The sequence below is a fragment of the Sceloporus occidentalis genome, unplaced genomic scaffold (genome assembly GCF_023333645.1).
Source record: "Sceloporus occidentalis isolate IW3139 unplaced genomic scaffold, rSceOcc1.0.p SCAF_4, whole genome shotgun sequence".
In the NCBI taxonomy this organism is placed as follows: Eukaryota; Metazoa; Chordata; class Lepidosauria; order Squamata; family Phrynosomatidae; genus Sceloporus; species Sceloporus occidentalis.
In genome coordinates, this window is record NW_028316984.1 from 152871060 (window position 1) to 152893999 (window position 22940).

The following is a 22940-nucleotide window of genomic DNA, read 5'->3' on the forward strand; positions in this document are numbered from 1 at the left end:
CCAGGAAGCAAAGGCTTGCAAAGGGACCAGGGAAGTGCTTTTCAAATGGGAGTTTTTCCGATTGGATGGGAAGCAAAGGCTTGCAAACAGACTGGAGGAAGAAGGAATTCAATGGAGATTGGGGCGTCAGGCTTGCTTGCTATAGGACCTTTCTAAGCACTACTGCTACACTGCCCCTTCTATAAGTCTACCCAAGATTTTAGGGGTAATTTTGGGGCATAAATTTCATGACTTATAGTCAAGTATATACAGTAGGTTAGGCGTACTTCTGGTGGCTGGTTATCTATTCAGGAAAGGCCTGCCAGAATATAAAGGGAGTCAGGGGTAATTCATGCTGATGTTCAAAAGCAGTGGCTAACAAAGTGTGTGCGTGGGGGGGGGGGGGGGTGCTTTTCTTTTTTTTTTAAGCAATTGATTTTGGAACACAAGCAAACACACAGCGACCAATGGTGCAGGGACGTAGCCGGGGGGGGGGGTTCTTGGGGTCCGGACCCCCCCCCTTCGTTAGAAAAATGAATGGTGCATGCTGCTGTGCCACCGCACCCAAGCCCCAATACTTAGTCTGGACCCCCCCCCCCTTCCTAAAATCCTGGCTACGTCCCTGAATGGTGGAAACTCTTTGAAGGCTGCTCCCCAAAATGCCCAGGAGGAGCAATTTCTGTATTATATCAACAGTGAACACTGAGCAAAGTGCCCCACCTCCCCTTTCCCAGCTTTCTGTGCAGCCCTTGACCCCTTTTATTTATTTATTTATTATGGTATTTTAGAGTGTCTTGTTTCTGGACAAAAAAAGAAAGTGAATTGCTTTTCTTGGAAACCCCATTCCCCTCCGCATTGTATCATTAAAAATGACCATTTTTCAAGAATGAAAGTGGAGTTTTACCCAATTCTGTTTGTTTACTTGTTTATAAACTTTTAGCAATTCTTTTGTGGCCCTTGGAGGTTCCATTGGTCACAGAACCACCACTGCATTAACTACATCAGTAAATACAGCAGTTAGCTAGAAAAAGTAATACTGTAGCTTTAATTTCCAATAGTAAGTCTGTAAAAGCACATGTATGCATGTGTGCATGCACACAAAGACATATGCAATTTGTAAGATTCATGAGCTCTTATTAAGCAAGTTTCATCTTATAATAATTAATGGTTGGTGAATCATCTCTGAAAACAGATTTAGCAATTTAGCAGATTTTAGGATGGCAAATACTTTTCACAAAATGTGACATATTTAAGAGCCACAGCAATACTTGGGAAACTATCCAGCTGGTTTCCAGTTCTGCCAGTTTTCTCCTGTGTGAAATCCTGCACGAATTAGCTGCTGTGAAGACTAAAAGGTGAAATTAAAGAATCCCTGGGGCCAGAGTAGACAAAGACAGGGTGGACAAAGATATCTTTATTACTTTTCTGTTTTGTAGCTCAATTACTTAAAAAGTGAAGTCTCAAAAATACCAATAAGTCTTTAAAGAAATGTAATTATATTGTTTCAAACAATCCTCTTTAGAAATGCTCTTTTGCAGGCACAACTCTGTTATTAACCAAATATACACACCAAAGTTCCCATTAGCCAACAAATTTCCAGTTTCTGTTTTCTGCCACATTAAAAGGAATTAAGCAGCAGTGTCCTAGGTGCACTTAAGAGTGGCCTATAGCACCACAAAAACTATACAGATGTAAATAGAGTCACAAGAGGGAATACCACAAAAATAAACCAAATATCTTAAATTATTAGGATGTCTCATCCTCAAAGAATTACAATACTATTATATATGGATGCTGGTATAAATTGATGGCTTTACAATCTGATGTTTAAAAAATACTACTAATGCACAATAATGTATACATAATAAAATATCTTCACATCACAAATCCTCCTCCCCAGCCATGCCATTCTCTGAGCTAACTGAAGGCAATAATACAACTGTTGTCTTTAATTGTGCAAACACAAGACTGATTCTTTACAGTGCTAAGTATGGTTACAGAGATTCAATGTTCTGCTCTGTGTTGACATTATATCTGAACCTACTGAAGCTTGTTTGCACTGGTTTGTGAGAGACTGCCCAAGAAGGATATGAAATTTAATGCTTATTGCCGATTTCCAAAGTGCAGTTTATTCTTCTGTTATGTCTTAATTTGCTAGAAAAACTTAGCTGCTCCTCAGGAAATAAATCAATTCAGCCCGAATGGGAACCAGGCAGATTCGAATCAGAATCAAATCCACCCTAGTTCCAACTGGCAGCCCAGCCCTGGGGGCAGCTGGCATGATCCGGCCTGTCACTGGCCTCTTCTGACCCCAAAATACCCAGCACAGCCTCCTTACCAGCTTCTTTGGCTACTGACTGGCTTCCCTGCGCCGTTTTTAAAATTTCCCGCTGCCAGGAAAGCCAGAAGAAAGTCGCGGAGAAGCCAGAAGCCTTGCAACCTCCTTCCCAGCTTCCCCCGGCTTCTCTGCGACCTCCTTCTGGCCTCTCTGGCCACGGGAAATTTTCAAAAAGATCGCAGGGAAGCCAGTCAGAAGCCAAAGAAGCCAGTAATGAGGCTGGGCCGGGAATTTTGGGGCCAGGAGAGGCCTGTGACAGGCCGACCCAGGCCAATAAGCTGTCCCCCGTCACTTGCCAATTCCTGAACCAATTCCTGAACCAATTCCTGAAACAAGCACAAACACCGTGGGACTACTTTTTTTCTGAACCAGTTTCAGGAATCTGTTCATGAAACAGATTTTCTGGTAAATGGGAACAGGACCTGACTATCCCATTGTCTTCTTTAACATGTTTTACTGTTGTAAAGGACACAGAAAGGAAAACAGCTTACAACAAGAGACACAATTTAGCAAACAATCTCATCCATATGGAACAAAATATTATTCATAGTCTCACAAACATTCTTAATATTATTATACAACAAACTGACAAAAGAGGAGCTATGGTCATCGTGAACATGTCAGACTACATACAGAAGGATGACAGACAACTGTTCAACACCACGTTCTATAGAATCCTCTCCCAATACCCTAGTGATTGCGAAGTTGAAGGCTTTTACTGCCAGAATCCATTCCTCTGAAGATACCAGCCACAAATGCAAGCGAAACGTCAGGAATAAATTCTTCCAGAACAAGGCCACAACCCCCCCCCCAAAAAAAAAAAAAAACCACCGAAGAAGAAGATCATCATCATCATCCTAGTGAGGGGCCTACAGTAATTACTCAGAGAATTCTCCACTTAGGTACAGAACCAAATTCAAATAGGCAGACTCCAGGAATCCAAACCAGGCATCTTCTATCTACTATCCAAAACACAAAGACGAGGCAATCCAGGAAGTCCTGTAATGGACAGGATGAGGGCAAACAATTTGAAACTTTATCCAGACAATACAGAGATGCTCCTAGTCAGCTGAAAGACAGAGCCGGGGATTCAACTTGTGTTACATGGGGTTTCACTCTCCCTGAAAAGTCAGGCTTATAGTTTGGGGTATTTCTGGATTCAGTGGTGAGCCTGGAAGCCTAGGTTTTGGCGGTGACCAGGAGTGTGTTTGCACAGTTAAAACTATTGTGCCAACTGCGCCTATTCCTGGAGAAGTCAGATCTGGCCACAGTGGTACATGCCTTGATTACATCCAGTTTGTATTACTGTAATGTGCTCTATGGGGTTGCCTTTGAAAAGTGCTCAGAAACTTCACTTGGCCCAAAGAGCTGCAGCCAGGTTGTTAACTGGAGCTGGCTACAGGGAGCACACAACTCCCTTGTTGCAACAGCTCCACTGGCTGCCAACCCATTTCCAGGCAAAATTCAAAGTGCTGGTTTTAGCCTTTATATCCCTATACAGTTTGGGTCCAGTTCATTTGAAGGACTGTATCTCTCTTTACGAGCCCACTAGAGTGTTGAGCTCATCTGGAGAGGCAAGAACTATTACAGAGACTGTAGCCGCCTCTAGAACAAGGGTGAATAATTATAGTCGGGACCAATTTTCACTTGTGTGCAAGGTTGTATGAGTACCTTTTATTCCACAAAAGACAATGCAGAAATAACTGGCAATCACTAATATTTCCTGCTAGCAGGGAGGGGAGGCACCTTTTTGACAACTTTTGGCAACTGCAGTAAGTCTGGTGAGCTGGAGATTTAGGGGTGTTTAAATGCATAACGCCTCTCCAAGCAGTATTGAGATATATTCTGTAGGCATTTCCCCCCATTTTTTAAATGTGGGGAGGGTCTGCAGGTTTTGAGAACTTCCAAGAAGACTGCTTAGCCACCAAAAAAAAAAAAGGCTCAAGAGACATATGTGGTTCGTGGGCTATATCTTCCCACCCTGATTAAGAACACTTATGCAGCTATCAATATGGCTAAAGAGATGGCAATGTGGCAAGACTGGTTTCAAATTAATCATAAAGTGATGGAGCAGTATCATATATACACATGATGCTGTGGTGTATTAAATGCAAAATAAATTTAAAGCTGATACCAACTAATTCTCAAAATAGTAACACATGTATCAGAATATCTAAAAATAAAACAGATGTTTTCAGTATCATTAGCTTCAATGCATAACAAATTGGGATGATTTAAAAACATTTATTATAATAGGATTTGTGCATTTTACTTTTGTAAATTGCAGTTACTCATGCAAAGAATTCACTTCCGTTGCTTCATTTTTAAAAATAATCTCCTGGCCTAGACTTTATGACATACACAAAAAATCAACACATGTAAAAGAAATAGTCACAAGTACAATTATTTTTGTAGCTTAATTTGAGAAGCATTCTCAACATCATCTTCAGAAACTCAAGTTGCGTGATCTGTACTGAAGCACTTGGACATACTGAGCCTCACTGATGTATAGGCTGAACTGTGTCATGCAACAAAGACTCTTTTGGCTTCTTTAACAGTAACTATTTTATTTTATTTTTAGCATGTGAAATATAGCACTCTGGCATATAATTTAAGGTTTCTGTTTGGAGTTTTAGAATTAGAATGTTCATTCCTACAGGGACACGAATCACCTTAGTGTTAAGTCTACCTCATATACTATCCCTATAGTGAGTTGTTTGGCCTTAGGGCTGGAGCGTGGCTTTGGTGCAACTTCTGGACTCTTAGGACGCATGCATCATTGAAACACCATACCTCCACTGTGACTCGAAGCAGCTTTATTTTGGCTGTCTGTAACAGGCCTTACTGCTAAAGATCTCAAAATGGGCCTACATTACATTAAGAAAGGCAAACAATAAATGCAGGCTACAGCCAGGAAAAGATTCTTTTTGGATTACAACTCTCAGAATCCCACATTTAGCATAGCCACTGGCTATGAGGGTGCTAAGGGATTCTGAGAGCTGTGGTAGGAAAAATAACTTTCCAAGCTTTGCTTCAGGCCTCTAAGCTCTGAATCCATCCATAAAACACTGAACTACCACTAACTGATAAATTGACAACCAAGTCATTAGAAGATTTTGACTTACATGTTTATTTTCCTTTGGTTACCCTGCAGTAAGCATGAACAATAATTCAAGCAAGACTAAACTGAATGCTAAGCTTCAACTCACTCTATAAAGTTGTAAAGATGAGATATATTGCTAGTGTCCAGCTGCTGAATATACAAAAGGATTAAGAAAGAATGAAGGCCATGATAACGAAAAGCACTATCAGCCTGTGACCTGTCACAGACAATGTAAGGAAGCCACTAACAGTGACCTGACACAGATACAGTAATGTAAGGAAGCCACTTACAAATTAGAATGATCTGTTATTGATACAGAGAAGAAATTTAATGCCAAAACAATTAGTCTTTAGCAAGAGTCAAATTTGTATTCACAAAAATCTTTCGGCACTAAACCTAATTTTTGCAAAGTAGATGATCCCATAGACATGAAACAGCAGAAAGGAAAACAATGATATGTGATAAAAGCTATCTAGTACATGACTGCTTAGACATCTGGTGCCACATCTATTCAGCTTCCACAATATTTAATTGAAAAAGTACTCCTTATATATTTTTACCTTTCCAACTGTCCATACTAAAACTTCATTTGCAATGCCAAATTAAGGTGGTAAAGGTCATGGGCCACTTTCATAACCAGGGCTCTCTTTGTGCATGTGTGAGCTTCCAGACTGGGCTGGGGAAGAATCAGGCTTGGTAATATTGCCAGAACAAGAGAAGACTCTGGCAATAGCATCAGAGTCAGCAATTTTTAGGGATGGCTGTGGCATGACAAGACTCACATCTCAGAGGGAGAAACACTAATTCTCCTCCTAACTTATGCCACAGCTGGGAAAGAAGGTTGTGACAAATGATAATCACTGATAATCCAGTTTTACCTACTTACTAGCCATTAGATTCTTAAGGTATAGCACACCAGTTCCACATGCATCCTAAACCACTCATTGCTCTGCTGGCTCACAGCAGAAGTTCTGATCCCAGGAACAAAGCATTTAATTTTTCTAAGAATTCTTTTCAGAATATTTCAGAATGAGAAGCAAATAATTAAATAAGGAGGATATGACAAATGTTACATTGCTTTTTATAATCAGATGAAGTACTGAAGTGCACTGTGCATCTCAAGAAAAGGTCCTAAGTGAGTAGATTCCATGTTCTTGGACCTTCCAGCCTTCCCACAACTCCCACTGAGTATGATTCCAGTTAATTAGCTGATGACCAGTTATACATGAACACCAGAGAGTATCACACTAACTGCTGTCTACACAAGGATATTTTGCTCAGTGCATTATAGAGTTGGTGGGATTCTCCTTAATTAAGCATTAAAAGTCAATGTCCTCTTCTTCTATTCATAGCTAAACTTCAGAAGAATAAGCAATGGAACTAGTAAGCTGCTGAGGAAGCAATGATTGAATTGCATGAGACAGTCTAAGTCAAAAAAATTAAAACTAATTAACATTCCTTTCAATCTCCAGACATCAGGAAGTCATGAGAGCATCCACCCTGCTTGAGTACAAACTACTATGCCAAAGCCTACGGTACCATGAAAGAATATTCCTGATCCTGTATAAACAAACCTACTACCACTTAAATTAGTACACAAACATTTGTTCCTCTTTTTATGTTTACTATCTGTGGACTTCACAGTTTATTTGAAACACTGTCAATAATATTTGAACTAAATTAAATTAACCAACAGGCAAGGAACTGGCAAAACCACGTGAGTATTCTTTGCCTAAGAAAACCCTATTAAATTTGTAATTTGACAGGCAACCTCAAGGCATATAAACACATGAGGTGAAATTTATGTGTATTATTCAGACACCAACTTCTTCCAGCCATGTTACTAGAATACCTCTGGAAAGAATGAGCACTAAGAAAGCTACTGAAATGGATAACTTTGTGAAAGGTTACCAGTTTTCAGGGATTACCTAAATTGCAAGTTCTCAAAACAAGAAGGTACTGTAGTACCAAGCCTCTCCCAACCTGCCCTCTGCAATATTATACCTACAATATGGGGATAATATGAACACAGACTCAATTTCAATATTGTACTTTATGTAAAACCTCAACTTTCTTTCAGTACAGAACTCAAGATAGCTTACAAGTTAAAACAAAGAACAGCTATAAACAAACAAAAAACCCAAAAACAAATGTGCCCTTTTCTGGAAGTAAGGGATCTCGAGACTGTTGTACACGCGCTGGTAAACTCACGTCTAGATTTCTGTAATGCGCTCTACGTGGGGCTTGTGCTTGATTCAGAAACTGCAATTAGTGCAGAACATGGTAGCCAGAGTAGTGTCAGGAACATCAAGAAGGGACCATATTACTCCGGTATTAAAGTCCCTCCACTGGCTGCCTATTAGTTTCCGGGCCTAGTACAAGGTGTTGGTTATCACCTTTAAAGCCCTAAATGGCTTGGGTCCAAACTATCTCAGGGACCGCCTCCTCCCATATAATCCTCCCCGCACACTCCGGTCCTCTGGGAGGAAATTGCTGCAGCCTCAAAGATCTAGGCTTTTGGCTACCTCCCAGAGGGTTTTTTCTGTTGTTGCCCCCAGATTATGGAACAACCTGCCGGATGAGATCCGTCAATTGACATCTTTAGACAGCTTTAAAAAGGCTGTCAAGACGGATCTCTTCCGGCAGGCCTTTCCTGGATAGATAACCCCGGCCTCAGGAACCCTCTTCTCTTGAGAGTCTCCAAGGTCCTCCCTTTCAAATTTAAGTAGAATGCTACTGTAGTTTACTGTTTTGCTTTGTTTTGTTTTGTAATAATGTGTATGTGTTGATGTTGTTTTAATTTGTTGGTATTAATTATAACTGATTTAATAACTTTTAAGGTGGGGAGGGAAGTAGATTTTTGATGCATAATGTATTTTATTTTATTGCTGTTAGCCGCCCCGATTGACCTCAAAGGGGCGGGATACAAATAAATAATAATTATTATTATTACTATTAAACAATGGTATTAAAAACACAAAGTTAAAAAACCAATTAAAGCGTAATTTAAAAAAAGGCATAAGCACAAGGACAACACATCCCATTAAAAGTTCCTTCTGCTATACCAAGAACCAGAAGCCTGCCTAAATAAAAATGTCTTTGCTTGCTGGAAGAAAGAGGACACTTCTCTTCCCTTTCACCCTTTATCCCCTAAGATCTCTAAAGGTGGCTCCAGAAATGCAGAAGAGAAAGGTGAAGGTGAGCAGAAAATATTAGTTCAATTCTGCTGAAGTCCAGTTTTGGTTGCCTGGCCATTACTTACAGGATTTTCACAAAGATTACAGTAAGACAACGTACATGAGGTACTCTCAAAATATACAGTCAAGTGCCAAGTATCACAATGGGTACTTCTGTACATAACAGCCTGGAAAGTAAACAAGACCAGTAGTTTCTGCACTCTTAGGGAATCCCCTGCATATAACAGAACATTTTTGGAAGTTAAAACATTCCAGGAACCTCTTAAAACATCCTGGCAAGGACCTATAAAGATTCTTTCCAAGACCTATAGAAGGCTTGGGTTATTTGAGCACTGAAATGAAGTTGGAGAGGAGGAAAACATGACTTCCCCAAATCCCTAGCAGTATCTTCTGAGTATTGTAAAACTACCTGGAGAACCAGAATGAAAACACTCTTCTCACTATGTTATATTGTCCCAGGAGGTTTCATAAGGGAGAAAAAGAATGGACACTAACAATTTTTCAGTCTCCAGGAATCTCTCTCCACTCATTTCAACTGCAATGAAGTGTTCAGGCTCAAAGAGGCCATCTATAGAGTATAGCTACGTATGGCCATATTGTTCTATAAAGTACATGGCAAAGGTTTGAAGAAAGTGGAGAGAGGAGAAAAGAGAAATGCCCATTTCTTTGTTCTTCCCTCCTGATACTTCCTACTTTATGTAAGCCCCAACAAGTGTTTCCAGCTACCTCCCAGGCACACTGGAGCTCTGAAGAATACTCCTATGTGCCTATTTTTGTTGACATACAGTTTCCTTCCCATACTGTACCAATCACTGACATTCCTGTACCTTTCGCCTATGGGTCGCTCACAAACAAGGGTAGAATTTCTACATAGGCCAAGTATTCTGGGAGCTATAGTTAAAAATAACACTTCAAAATGCCTCTCGAAACTCAATAGCTTTTTGGAACACAGAATCCAAGACTAAACATGGCCCTACAGCTAAGTTACTACTCGTCTACATGTGTTAAATGCCTCCAACTCATCCAGCAGTATGACTATAATTTGTCATACAATCCTGTTTCAATTAGGCAGACAGCCAGAGGAATTCAGAGATAACAATATCCAAGTATTATGGCAGGAGACTCACAGCAATTAGTACTGGGCTCACCTATCTCCCTCAACTTTCATGGGGGTTTTGGCATAGAATCCCACAATTGTGGGGAAAATATGAACATTGTAAAAAACATGCATGCTACATATTCCTTTTACACACAGCCATGTCCCATAACTCCCTTTCCTGCCTTTTCACCACAGCTCCAACACCACACCTCCGGCGGCATCACCTCCATTGATTGTGAAGTGGGAAAATTTTCTGCTATAATAGAAAGCTATAGAAAGATGGAGTCACTATGGTCAGTAAGGAATAGTTTTTAGAGTGAGGCCTGAAAATTAGAGCAAAGGAATAGAAAGTGCATCTTGACCTGGTAGGAAGCTGGCACCAGCGAGCAGACATAACTTAAGATAAGGAGGCATTTGGTGAAGGCTACTGAATACCTAAGGGAGGGGTTAGGAGTAAGGAATGCAGTTTTAATGTATGCATGCATCTTTGTCCTGATTGTAAGAATTCTGTATGTTTAGATTTTAAATTAGCCAATAAGATGTATTGAAGAAGCTTCTTTGTCTAAAATAGTATAAAAAGAGCCATTTTGTTTTATTTCTTTGCCTCAATCTTTGGAGTGTTAATCCACTGGGGACATTATTCTTTTACAGGTGTTAAGGAATAAACTTTGGAATTTTCAACATTCTGGGTCGCCTGCTTACCTGTTTTGTCAAGACCTGTGGCTTTGTGAGAGAAAGTCCCAGGTTCCTAAGAGTTCCCATGTTTTTATTATAAAATTGAGATTTTTCTATTTCAATTGAAGGCGATTTCAGCAGCAGCAGCACAGCAGGCCTGCAGTGGCTCGTCCTCCTCATCCCTGCCCCTCCATCTCCTTTCTTGCCAATACTCCTGGCTCATACCTCCCTTTCCCATCCTGGCACCATAGCACCTCTACCTTGCTTCAAGGCTGCCTCCGCAGGACCTCAAACCCTTCCCCCTCTGCTTCTTTTTGCCTTCCCATATCATTTCAGATTCCATGAAAATATTCTCAAAGGCTTGAGAGAATAATAGAATAGCAGATTCTGAGAGCAGCAAGGGGAGCAGAGGTACTTCCTTCCTTCTGCATAAGTCCCTTTTTGGACAGTGCTTTGCGATCCCCACTTTCTCCAGGCTGAGAAGGTGATTAAATTTCTCAAATACACCCTATTCAACTTGTGTTCTCTTGTACCACATTCTGACCTGCTGAACAACAAAAAAGCAGTTTCCTGGAACCTTCTAGCCATAAATTTGTTCTGGGTAGGCAAAGCACAGGAGTTATGGCCTAGGGCAGTGATGGTGAACCTTTTAAGAGGCTGAGTGCCCAAACTGCAACCCAAAACCCACTTATTTATTGCAAATTGCCATGTCCCTCTGGCTTTCTAGTAACAAACTCTGGCAAACTCTGTGCTGGGGTGACGACACATGTACCCACAGAGAGGGCTCTGAGTGCCACCTCTGGTATGCATGCCATAGGTTCGCCATCACTGGCCTAAGGCTATTGGTGGGAAGGAGACGGGGAGGGAGAGGACAAGGAGGGATCATGGAGCACTATCCAGAAAGAGACTTGCAAGCATGAAGTGCACTATTGCTGGAAATAAGGCAGATAGGAGGAGGGGGCCAGAATGACAAGCAGCCACCACTAGCAGCAGAGGCAGTGGCCTGGCCCTGCAGGGTATCCCACATCTAGGGCTTTTCTAGATCCAGTGGCAGATAGTTAAGCAGCAGTTACAAACTCATGAATAAGCAAATCCAGAGAAATTAAATCCACAAAAGTTGAAGGACAACTACAGTTCATTATAAAAGGCCAGAGCAAGTAAAAATGAAGTTATAAGTAAAAGCCTAAACCAGGGGTAGGCAACCTTTTTGAGCCGGGGGCTGGGTTGCTGTCCCTCAGACAACTGGGGGGCCGAAACCAAAAAATAAATAATGAAACAATTTTTTAAAAATTTAAATAAATAAATAAACCGGGACAAATGTAGGACAACATTTTTCAAATGGTGGACACTTTTTAAAAAAATGTGGAGGACACGCAAAAAAAAATTGCTGATTTTTTTAAAAAATGTTAATATAAATGCATGTTTCTGAGGCATCTATAGACAATTGCCCCCCTTGCCCCTGCGCACGAGAGGCCAAAGGCCCCGGCGGCAATCGGCGGCAGGACCAGGCTGGGGCCGGTCCCAAGGCCTCGCCGGGCCGCATCCGGCCCGCGGGCCACAGGTTGCCTACCCCTGGCCTAAACAGGTGTTTGTTTGGCTTTTTTTTAACCACAACTCTTTGAAAAAGGACAACAGAAATCTGCATTGCAACAAAGCCCAGGTTGAATCAGGATATAAGCTACGAGACATACATGCAAGTTTGCTTGTGCTGTAATAGCCACTACCTAGAACAACACATGAAAGTAGTATTTTCCAAGGTTAACAACACAGCTGATCAAACAACACAGAAAGGTAAACAAGGGAGAAAATACACACTTAATGGCATGTTGTACCTTAAAGATGTTATCTATGCATGTGTTGCCATTTATGCATACACCCACATCAGTACATTTTCTAAAAATGTTTTAAGTACAACTTTTACCAACTTTACCTTCTTCCAATTCAAAGGAAAAAATAGTGTACAGACAAAATACAATATAGGGCTAAATTTGTGTAAATCTACAGCACTATACGTATAAATAAAGTATAATAATAATAATAAGAAGAAGAAACTGTCCAGCAACCAAACTTTCCCTTTCTTTCTTTCCCATTTGCTCTCAGGAGAAGGGGCCCTTCCCCACTATGTGGACAGAATCTGTTCTGTTGGCAGGAGTGTTTATTCTGACAAAACCATTAAGTTCACATCATAAAATGTTGTTTCTGAGTAGCCTCCCCTGGAAAAATTACTCTATGCTGTAAAAATTACTGCTTCCACAGAACAAAAAAAATCAGGAGCTTTCAACATAATTAGTTCCAAATCTTCCTTTGTTTTTAATCCACATGCACTTAGACGGACCAGCAGACAAATGTAAATAATTTTTTCCTGCCAACGTTTTCACTTGGTTTAGGCTAAACTCCAATTGTGTCAACAATTTAGTTCATTCAAAAGAGGCCTTTTCCTGGGCTTTTGATAGACCTCCTTTGAACCCTCAGAGACAATTTCCACCTCCTTCAAATACTTACAGCTGGTAAACTATGACAAATAGCAGGAAAAGTGCTTTCACTTTGAAGATACACTATATGAACAATAGCTTATTCTGGCACTTAAATCAATTTCATGCTTTTGATTCAAGAGGGAATAATGTACACATTACAACTCCCAGCATTGCTTCCCACTGGCTAGGGCTGCTGGACATGCAGTCCTACAACATCTGGAGGGCCTCATAATTCCTACCCCTGGTTTAGATAATGAATTCAAAACAAGGAAGGAGTAGGTTAGAGGTACAAATATATTCTGCACCCCCAAGCAGCACTGAAAGAAAAGAAATGCAAATGGAAAGGAAATCTACAAGGGTTGTATTCAGTGGAAATAATCCCACTGTTAGAAAGGGGAAGGAGACCATTCTGGGGGACACCATTTTCTTCCTCTGGAACAGTATGGAAAGCTGGTCAATTTAAAAACATTTTAAGGTCTCACTCTGTCTTCCACTGATTGTAGTTGCCTTCCATCAAGCAGGGTGGCTACCAATGGATTCAAGCTTGATTCCTCCACAAAGCTCAAAGTTGTCCAGTGTAATCTTATTTACTTTTTCTTTAATACTGAGGAGGGAGCAAGCTTGTTTTCTGCTGCTCCAGAGACTAGGACCCGGAACAATGGATGCAAGCAACAGGATAAGAGATTCCACCTCAACATTAGGAGGAACTTCCTGACAGTAAGGGCTCTTCGACAGTGGAACACACTCCCTCGGAGTGTAGTGGAGTCTCCTTCCTTAGAGATCTTTAAACAGAGGTTTGATGGACATCTGTCGGGGATGCTTTGATTGAGAATTCCTGCATGGCAGGGTGTTGGACTGGATGGCCCTTGTGGTCTCTTCCAACTCTACGATTCTATGATTTAATCTTATTTATTTCTTATTTATTGATCCACAAACAATCTCTGGCAAAGAGAGGCCATTATAAATAAAGTCTGCATCTATGGCTTGTTGTCTTTTACGCAGAAACCCAAGAACTGGTGCCCCATAATATTTTCAACATTACCAGAGCCAGCAGTTGTGGTACTTTGAGCATTGGATTAGTACTCCGAGAGACCAGGGTTCAAGTCCCTGCTCAGCTATGGAAACCCAGTGGGTGACCCTGAATAAGTCACATTCTTTCAGCCATAGAGGATGGCAGTAGTACCCCTTCCCCAACAAATCTTACCAAGAAAAACTCATAATAGATTCATCATAAGTTGATGGCAGACAAGTAGAGATTTGTCATAAGCTGAAGGCACACAAGTATTTTCAACATGAGATCTGTTCTTCGCAATGAAGCAGAATTTCAGAATATGTGTCAACATGTTTTTGTCAAATCTAAGATTCCTAAGACAGTTTTAAGAAACATTTTTTTAGACAGAGCATGCTCTTTATAAAACTATGATAGCAAACTATTTCCATCCCAAATGAGACAATAAAAACGCTAGTTAGAAACATTCTAGGTATTAAACTTTTTTTGAGGGAAGTGAGAGAAAAAGGGGTGTCTATATATTTTAGCGTAAGGCTTTAAGTGTACAGTAGGTCCTCGCTTTACGCGGGGATCCGTTCCGGATCCCTCCGCGTAAGGCGATTTCCACCTATGTTCAAGCCCCATTGGAAACAATGGGGCTCGTGCACAGTGCCGCGGCGGTGTGCGGGGCGCAACGTGCGCGCGCACCCATTCAATTGAATGGGACGCGCCGCCCCTTCCGCCCCGCGCGCGCCCCGCAGCTTGAGCGCGTATGCTCAAGCCGCGTATGACACGGGCGCGCTGTATGTGTGTGTTAATAAAAAAAAATAACATTAGAATAGAACAGTAGCTCAGTGGTTACGACACTGACAATTTCAAGATTGGCAGGTTGGTAGGTTGAGGCCCAAGTGCAACATGAAAGAGTGAGCTCCTGCCACTAGTCTCAACTTCTGCCAACCTAGCAGTTTGAAAGCATGTAAAAGTGCAAGTAAATAAATAGGTACCATTTTGGTGGAATGGCCACATGACCATCGAGTTGTTTTTGACAATGCTGGCTCCCTTGGCTTAGTAATGGAGATGATTGCTGCCCTTTATAGTCAGTCAGACCCAACCTGACAACATAGATAAATGGGAATACCTTTACCTTTTCTCCTTAACATGCCATAACTGCAACCATACAACTGAAAACAGGCAAAATGAACATGTAACTATGGTAAATATTCTTACTAGCTTGATACATCCTAATTAAATCTACCATCCTGAGTAGTTTTGGTTTTTTTCCAGAAGCCTGCCCTACTGAACTGAGTAGGATTTCCTATAAACATGACTCACATGCATGACTACATCTCAGTTCTCAATGTACCTACTTGGTAAGCAAGTCTCATCATTTACGGTGGCATAAATACACTTTGGAATTCTTATCTAGATACTACAGAGCATTACCAGAGTTTGGATGTTATGTGTAACTAGTCATGCTGTGTGTGTGTATGCCTTTAAGTTACCTGACAACTTATGGTAACCCTGCCAAAATCAAGATTTTCCTAGGCAAGGAAAAGGTTCTTTTCTCCACAATGTAGCCAACAGAAACCTGGTATTCTACTTTTTTGTGACAAAGGCATTGTGCTGTTAATTTAATGAGTGGGAACTTTCCCCCCTTTTTGGTACTGAGTAACATTTGTGTGTTACTTTTCAAGGGCATTTTAGAAACATTTTGAGCTACTTTTTAAATGTTTCACCCCATTATCAATATTAGGGCCCTGTGCAGACCAGCCATTAAGGCCAGCCTGGGGGCGGAGTCAGGGCACCAGACTGCCCCCAGGGTGCCATGACACCACATGCCACTCCACACAGCATGCAGCATCATGGCGTTCTTCTGCCAATGCATCCACACAATGCAGCGCCAAAGGAGCGCTTTCAAGCCACGGCCCCACAGCTGTCACACCCTTTCCAGGACACAAGAAGGAGCCACTTTTTGCAGCTCTTTTTTGCACCCTGGAAAGGCCAGATCAGAGCCATGGCGTGCAGTTGCTGCAGCCCCAATCCAGCACACCTGAAGGTGGATGCGGTCCACTCCTTAGGGGCAGTCTGCACAGCCCCTAAGATGTTTTTTTAAAATAAAATAGTAATCTGTACATAAGAGTGTGATATAGTGGTTTGAGCATTGGACTATGACTCTGGAGATCAGGGTTTGATTCCTCAGTCGGCCATGGAAACCCACCGGGTGATCTTGTGCAAGTCACATACTCTCAGCCTCAAGAAAACTCCTTGATAAACAAGGAAGTAAATGTTTAGTAATATTTTGCAGCAAAAAGCTACTTTTGGAGCTTTGTGATGAATTACACAATGGATTATTTAGTGAAAGTAACTTCCTAGTCTTTAAGTGGAAAATGAATAAGGTAACCATTAAAGGGGGAGACCACTGCCAGGAGCAGTTACTTCTAGACCAAATAAGAATCTTGGACCAATTTCCAATTGTAACCACCCCACACTCTGAAGAGAGGGAAACAAACAAAAGAAACTGAGATGGACAAAATGGAAAATCTTCTTTAGTTCAGAATGTCCATTCTTGTACAGGGGAGCAAATGCATGCAATGATTTCTCACACCCAAACTCCCCATGGTGGCATGCAAGGAGAACAAATGTTTCAAGATGAGGTGGGCAACCTTTGGCCCTCCAGGTGTTTTGAACACAAACTTCCCAAAGCTTCCAACAAGTTTAGTCAGTGGTAAGCGAATTCTAGTCCAAAACAAGAAGACCAAAGGTTTTCCACCTCCTCATCCAATCTTAAAAGAAACACATTTTAAACATATATTTCTGGAATGCTTACACGCCCAAATTACCAAAATTCAGCTTAGATGACCAAAGCCTAAGAGTAAAGAGGCCAGAGTTCGATTTCCGCTCAGCCATGAAACCCACTGGGTGACTTTGGGCAAGTCACATTCTCTCATCCTCAGCGGAAGGCAATGGCAAGCCTCCTCTGAACACATCTTGCCAAGAAAACCCCATAGTAGGGTTGCCTTAGGCTCACCATAAGTCAGAAACAACTTGAAGGCACACAACAACAGCAAATGAGCAAGGAAAGGGTGTCTCCAAATTGAATCCACACACACACACACACAACAGGGATAAACAACTAGGGATAAACAGCCCTGCCCAGTCCCAACCAATGGCTTGCTCTGAACTCTCTGCGGTCAAGGAAAATGCAGGCGGCTCAGCTGAAAAGTCTCCCAATCTTGAGCTCTAAACTGCAATCGCCTCTTTTTATGGTGCATCTACATTGTAGAAATAATGCAGTTTGAGGCCACTTTAAGTGCTGTAGCACCGTCCTGTGGACTCCTGGGATGTGTAGTCTCCCCCCACAAGGTCCTGAACCTTCTCTGCCCAAGAGTGCTGGTGCCTCGGCAAACTACAAATCCCAGGATCCTGTCAAATGGAGCCAGGGCAGTCAAAGTTCTGTCCAACTGCATTATTTCTACAGTGTAGATGCACCAGGTCACACTTTCTTGGGAGATGCCTCATGTTTTATATAAAAACAACATAATTGTTTTAATTGTTCTTGTTATTTTATTATAAGTGTAGTTGGGGGAAGGGTATTGATGGAATGTATTTTAATATATGTTGTATTTAATACTGTATTTTATCTGTTATTGTAAACTGCCTCGATCCTGTGGGAGAGGCGGCATATAAATACAGTATTATTATTGTTATTAACATTAGAACAAACCAAAGGTTTGAATCTTGGCTTGGCCACGGAAACCTGATGGGTGACCCATTGAGCAAGTCACACTCTCTCAGCCTCAGAGGATGGCAATGGCAAACACCCCCCTCAGAGGAAAGGTGACAAGAAAAAACTTGTGATAGGTTTAGAAACGACTTGAAGGCACACAACACACACACACAGGTGTACCTTTTCCAGATGTCCTCACCATGAAGGAGGACAAGGCACTGCAAAATGTAGGACATTCAAGGGGGAAAGGAGGACACTACATCGCCCCACATCCCTCAGAGCCACTGAAAGGCCTGCCTTTGGAGGCCCTTTCTCCCACTGACAGCAGAGATACATTTACATCTATCTACATGCACAATCCTGGAGGCCAGGGTTCGAATCCCAACTTGGCCATGGGAACTCACCGGGTGAACCTAGGCAAGTCACACTCTCTCAGCCTCAGGAGAAGCCCCTCTGAACAATCTGAGGAAGTAGACTGAAAAGTCTAGGAAGGCTCCTGCTGCCAACTTCTTTCTTTCAGTGAGTCTCAAAGGTGCTGCAAAATCTTTCTATGTACTGTCTCTAGAGACTAACACGGCTATATCTCTGAATCCCTTCTGAAGAAATCTTCCAGGATAGGTTCACCCTATGTCAGAAACGGCTTTCAGGTACACAAAACAACAGCAACAAAAGCACATGACAACAAAGAGCCCCCCACAAAGAAGGCTCCCAGGTTCCCCTCAAACCAAGGAAGACGCAGCTGAAAGCTCCGCAGAGGGGCCTCTCTTCCTCTCCTTCTCAGCTCAGGCTGCCCAGAGGTCCTCACCCCCAAAACAGGAGGCTGGAATGGAGGACATGGCAACAATGAAAGCCAAGAAGCACGCCTAGAAATAGCCATTCAGGCTTCCGACTCCTGCTCAGGATGGAGGACCTCTTTGGAATCCTTGCTGGAGAAGAGGCTGGAATGGAGGACGTGGCAAGAGTGAACACCCAAAAGCACTCCTAGAAATATACACTCCTGCTCTTGATCCCTGCTTAACATAGAGGGCATTGGGGAATCCTTCCTGGACACGAGGCTGGAATGGAGGACACGACAGTAATGGAAACCCCAAAAGCACTCCTAGAAATGCCAAAGCCTCTTGGGTCCTGCACAAAACAGAGGACATTTTGGGGGCAGAATCCCTCCTGGAGAGGAGGCTGGAATGGAGGGCATGGCAATAACGAAAGCCCCAAAAGCCCTCCTAGGAATATCAGCGGAGGCTCCTGAGTCTTGCTCAAAGTGGAGGACATTTTGGAATCCCTCCTGGACACGAAGCTGGAATGGAGGACGCGTCCTGGAAAAGGAGGACGACCCTGCCCCCCCCCCAACGCAGCGCTTGGGCGGGAAGTTGAGGAAGGGGGCGAGGAGGAGGAGGAGGAGAGAGGAGGAGGAAGGTGCTGCCACCATCCCCAACCCACCCACCCACCCACCCACCCACTTACCTACCTTCCTTCCCAGGAAAGCTGCCCAGCTCTCGAAGGCTCCCCTGGGGCTCCTTGGGACTCTGGGCTTTCCCCTTCTACTCCTTTGCCTGCCAAGAGCCCCTCTCCTGCCCGCAAAGGAGACCCACCGGACCGCAGCCAACTCTCAGGCGCTGGGCTGGAGCGGCTCCCTCGCTTCGCCTTGGCTGCCAGCACTTAATCCCAGCAGCAGCAGCAGTGGACTGGGGCCCTCCAGCTGTGAGCCAGAGGCGGGAGAAAGGGGGGCACGTGCCCGAGAAGAGCCAATGGCAGCACCCAGGAGCCTCGCCCCTCGCGCTCGCTCCTCACCCCCCTTCCTTGCCACGTGACCAGTTTAATTGCTTAAGTTCAGGTTGGGGAGTCTCCTCCTGGGCAGGAAGTGAGGAGGCGCAGGTGGAGGAGAGAGAGAGAGAGAGCACTCAGGGGAAGCATCATCATCATCATCATCATCATCATCCTCATCCTGTGCTACCTTTCTTGGCCCCAACCAAAATGTACAATATACTTGTTGCAAGCTTTCCAAGCTCCATGGGCTTCTTCATCAGATGTTACAAACCAAACAGGAGGAGGAGGAGAAAAAATAATTGAAGAAGTTAGTCAGATGCCGGCATGTTGTTTCAGTCCTTAGCAAAGATGATATGCTGGGGGGGATCTGTTTTTTGCAAGCAGGCTCCTGCTCCTTCTGGCCATGTTGCAATAGGGAGATTTTCAAAGTCCAGGAAATTTAAAGGTCATAGTTTTTTGTGGGTTTTTTTGGGCTATGTGGCCATGTTCTAGAAGAGTTTATTCCTGACGTTTTGCCAGCATCTGTGGCATCTGGAAGATGCAGCCACAGATGCTGGCAAAACGTCAAGAATAAACTCTTCTAGAACATGGCCACATAGCCCCAAAGAACCACAAAAAACTATGGGATGCTGGCCATAAAAGCCTTTAACTTCACAATTTGAAGTCCATTTGCATCTCAACAGGGACCCTTCTTTCGCAGTCCAATGGGTCTCCATTCCAGTGAGGTCAGAGGCCTCATCATCCCTTTGTAGTAGTTCTTGGCAAGGTTGTCCCAGACTGGGAGGAAGGAAGGAGTTGAGCAAAGAACTGTAAAGGATTTTCTGTCCAGGTTGACCAGAGGTCCTTTCCACAAAGGAGGATAAGGCCTTTGCTGAAGAAGCCACCCCTGAATCCCACTATAATGATAATTATTAACCAGTGCCCAACCTACCATTCTTGGGCAAGGTATTGGAACTTGTGGTGGCTTCCCAACTCTATGGGGTTTTGGATGAAATGGATTATCAAAATCCATTTCAATCTGGTTTCAGGCCTGGCTATCGAACAGAGACACTAGTCACCTTGGGGAATGCTCTATGCAGGGAACTGGACAGGGGAATGTGCCCTTATTAGTTCTGCTGAACCTCTTAGTGGCTTTGTATACCACCAACCATGGTATCCTTCTGGGCCATCTGTCTGGGATAGCACTTGGAGGTACTGTTTTACTGTGGCTGCATTCCTTCCTGGAAGAACAAACTGAGAAGGTGGTGCTTAGGGACTCCTGCTTGACCCCCTGCCATTGCCCTGTGGGGTCCCTCAGGATTCTGTGTTGTCCCCATGCTATTTAGCATATACATGAAACCGCTGGGAGAGGCTGTCCAGAGTTTTGTGGTGAGGAGCTATCAATATGTGGTTGATACCCAACTCTACTACTCCTTTCCACCTCAGTCCAGGGAGGCTGTCCTGGTCCTAAACCAGTGTCTGTCATCAGTAATGGACTGGATGTGGGCAAACAAATTGAAACCTAATCCAGACAAGACAGGTGCTCCTGGTCAGTTGGAAGGCAGATCAAGGAATAGGGATTCAGCCTGTATTAGATGGGGTTACATTCTCTCTGAAGACACAGGTTTAGAGTTTGGGGTTACTTTTGGACTCAGCTTTGAATTTGGAGGCCCAGGGCTCTGCAGTGACCAGGAGTGCTTTTGCACATTTAAAGCTTGTGTGCCAGCTGTGCCCGTTCCTTGATATCCTGGATCTGGCCTCAGTGGTATATGCCCTGATTACATCCTGTTTGGAATAGTGTAATGCACTCTGCTTGATGCTGCCTTTGAAGAGTGTTTGGAAACTTCAGATGATTGAAAGAGCTGTAGCTAAGCTGTTAACTGAGACAAATAACAGATACAACACAATGGCCCTGTTGAAACAGTTCTATTGGCTGCCAGTTTGTTTCCAGGCACAATTCAAAGTGCTGGTTATGACCTATAAAGCCATACATGGTGCCAGTCCAGGCTCCTTGGCAGACCATATGCCCCTGTATAAGCCGTCTCAGACTCTGATATCCTCAGGAGAGGCCCTTCTCTCAGTCTCACCCCCATCACAAGCAAGGTTAGTGAGGACATGAGAGAGGGCCTTTTCCGTGGCTGCCCCTAGACTGTGGAACTCCCTTCTCAGGGAAGCCAGAATGCCCCCTCCCTCCTTGTTGGCCTTCCACCAGTAGGCTAAGACTTACTTGTTCAGACAAGCATTTAAAACATAATTTTTTTAAAGAATGGCCTGGAATATTGTATTGTTTTTAAGTATTTTTTAACATTTTAATCTTTTTAACTGTATTTCATTCTTTTGACATGTAATTTGTTTTAATGTTGTAACAAATTAATTCTATTTTAATATACCATGTTTGTATGCTTTTAACTGTACTGTTTTTTAGTATTGTGAGTCACCCTGAGTCCCAGTGTTGGGGAAAGGATGGGATATAAATAAATATAATAAGAATAAGAATAATGGACAGTATTGATCCCTGTGGAAGATCACAGGCTAATGGTGAAAAGGCCGAACAATCAGTCCCTCATAACCACTTTCTGGGAAAGATCTGCCAAGAAAGACCAGATCCACTGTGAGACGATACTGTCAAATACCAGCTAAACAACCCAGAAGGATAACATAGCTGATGGTATCAAATGCCACTGAAAGATCCAGGAAGACCAATAGGGACTCTCTCTGTCCAAATCCAGGTCATCCACCAAGGTGACTAGCAATGTTTCTCTCTCATAACCAGGCCTGAACCCAGACTGAAATGAGTCCAAGTAATCCATTCCAAGAAAGCCTGGAGTTGTGTTGTCACCCATTGCTCTAGGACCTTACTTAAAGGGGAGATTAGAGACTGGCAGATAGTTGCCTAGGAAGAAAGTGTCCAATTAAGTTTTTTTTACAACAAGTTCTTACATTGGCTTCTTTTAGAGAGGTTGGAACATAGCCCCTTTTGAAATAAGTATTTACTGTCTCAGCCACCCAAACTGTCAGTCTCTTCTGGCAGCTTTAATTAGCTAGGATGGACGTGGGTCTCAAAGACCAGTGGTTGACCTTACCTCTCCAAACAGCTTGTCCATATCATCCTGTTGATGATCATATTGGTTCTATTGCTATTGTGCCTCACCATTGGTCAGGTTGTCACGGTCTTATGGGAAATGAATTCAATAATATCTAATGTGAGGTTCCAAATGTTTGATCCTCTAGAAGTTTTGGAACTCAGCACCCAGAAAGTCTACTCCAAGTGACCAGAAGCCATGGATTGTGGGAGCTGAAGTCCAAAACATCTAGACCAACAGTTGACAGCTGGCCTAGAAATTACTTGTCAATAAAGAATGTGCAGGCGTGATCAATATCCCTGAAATGCTCTTTACTTATCGAAACTACTTATACTAAGTCTTAAGATTAAAATATCCTCATTTCTCATGGAAATGAACATCTGAATGGAGCCTTGGAAAAGTCTCTCTTTTCTGTGAGAAAAAGAGCAGTGTCCATTAACTAATGATTGGACACAATATGTATTAACATTATTATATTTTATTCAATGAGTTGGTAGGGCACTTGCAAAAAAATAATGTTATATTTCAACTTAA

General features: G+C 42.8%; 1 protein-coding gene across 3 annotated transcripts in view; it reads right to left on the minus strand.

Annotated features, from left to right (window-relative positions):
- LOC149314870 (syntaxin-binding protein 6) overlaps nt 1-19230 on the minus strand; it is a 156480-nt gene extending 137250 nt beyond the window's left edge. Inside the window, exon 1 of one of the 3 annotated variants that reach the window (XM_089522030.1) lies at nt 19046-19230. The gene's annotated coding sequence lies outside the window, so the exon portion shown is untranslated. Of the gene's footprint in view, nt 1-19041 lie in introns of all 3 variants that reach the window. The other 2 variants (XM_089522032.1, XM_089522034.1) reach the window with 2 other exon arrangements.
- Nucleotides 19231-22940: the final 3710 nt, after the last annotated feature.